The sequence below is a fragment of the Pinus tabuliformis genome, chromosome 1_2 (genome assembly GCF_031772625.1).
Source record: "Pinus tabuliformis cultivar Carrire ecotype Pingquan chromosome 1_2, CPIR1, whole genome shotgun sequence".
NCBI classification, from domain to species: domain Eukaryota; kingdom Viridiplantae; phylum Streptophyta; class Pinopsida; order Pinales; family Pinaceae; genus Pinus; species Pinus tabuliformis.
In genome coordinates this window covers 869992662-869994497 of record NC_142298.1, presented here as the reverse complement: position 1 = coordinate 869994497, position 1836 = coordinate 869992662, and the positions used below count along the sequence as shown (strand labels likewise).

Sequence of the window (1836 nt, the reverse complement as noted above, 5' to 3'; positions counted from 1 at the left end):
CTTATTAAGCTGATAGTAGAGGCATTTAGAGACAATATTTATTAAATTAACAAATTCTTCTTGAAGGATGTTTTCTGTGTAAATTTCATTAATAATATGTCTTCTTGGTGGCAGATGAATAAGTCTAGCACCAACAGTGCATAAATGCTTCTTAAAATGAATTTGAGTAAGGAATGAAATTACTGTAGGTGACAATATGAATTTTGTGATAGAATGGTGAAGAATATTGAAATTACAACACGTCGGTGTTTTTCAGAGCACCCTCATTCAGATAACCCAGAAACAGTTTGGCAAAATTCGACATTATGAGGAAGTTTTGGTCATGGGAATATTACAACACAAGTTAAGAATAGAATCCAGGTATTTTGCTGTGCATTGAATGTTTCGATGCTACATAGAGAACGGTCTTCATCTCATATTCAATTTCAATGTGCATGGTATTTTGGCTTTACTCCTTCATGGTACCAAGAATAGGGTGCTAGAATGGTCAATTAGGTACAAGTTAGCAATTGGAACAACATGGGGGTTACATTATCTACACAAATGCTGCCAACAATGCATCATCCATAGAGATATAAAGTCTTCAAATGTCTTGGCTAGGCACAGATTTTGAACCACAGATTTCATATTTTGGATTTTCAAAATGGCTTCCAAAACAATAAAGCTTCATCTTACTGGGTAGTTTGAGAATAAATACGAGCCTACCATTGGTGTTGAAGTCCATCCTCTTGTTTTTTACACACTATGGGAAAATTCGCTTTTATTGTTGGGACATTGCTAGGCAAGAGAACCCAACAACGATATGAAGAAGAACATGTAGCAGCTACGACCCAACCTTTTCCAGATAACGATGATGATGTTTTTGAATAACTTTGTTAAGATGCTTTTGCATATTTAGGGACTGGCGGATTTAATTAGTTTTGTATCATTGGAGTTTGCTCTTTAGTTCCGACATTTAATTATGATTTGTATTTGGGGCTTAGAATAACATTGTTGCATCTCTATGTGCTTTGGGTACTTGGCAGCCGAGTATTTCCGGCATGGGATTGTCTATGAGGAAACTGATGTCTTTTCATTTGGGGTGTTGTTTCTTGAGATTATCTCAAATCGTAGATCAATGGATGCTTCTGAGCAGAACATATTGTCTTGGGCTAAACCCTTAATGGAGTCTGGAAACATTCATGAACTAATAGATCCACGACTTCAAGGTCAATATGAAACTCATTAGATGAAGAGAATTGTGTTAATTGCTTCACTATGCATAAGACATTTAGTTATATGGCAGCCATCAATGAATGAGGTGTTACAGTTATTGATAAAAGGTCAAAGTAATGAGCAAGTGGATTATTGGAAAATGCCAACATCCTTGATAAACAAAGATGATGATGACGGACTGGAGCTCGCCAGCTGTGCGTTGCCTCTTCCAGCATGAAATCGAAATTGAAAGAAAATCTTCTTGTTCTGATTTTAATTAATTTATATTAACCAAAAATCCTAAATTTATATTCAATGTAACCATCGATCCATTTAATTAGAGCAGCATTGCTGCTATATAATAGAGATTGTTGTGCACGCATAAAAAGGATGGGGTCACATAGAAGTAGGTTGAGGCTAGGATCACACAGGAAATCAAACATGTACATTGTATTATTTGCAGAGTCTAGATTTCAATTGCGCCATGTGAGGAATCCGAGCCCAGTGGAATGATCCCTGGAGGAGACCACTGGAGCCCAACATTTAATTATTTAGCATTCATGTAATTTGGTTTGATATTTTTCAATTAATTTATATTTTCCAGGCTAATTCAAATTTCTAAGATGGGTTGTTGATTTGATT

At 35.7% G+C, this 1836-nt stretch overlaps 1 pseudogene; it reads left to right on the top strand.

Moving 5' to 3' along the window:
* The first annotated feature begins 379 nt into the window (after nt 1-379).
* On the top strand, nt 380-1432 carry LOC149208704 (putative receptor-like serine/threonine-protein kinase At5g57670 pseudogene; annotated as a pseudogene).
* The last annotated feature ends 404 nt before the right edge of the window (nt 1433-1836 follow it).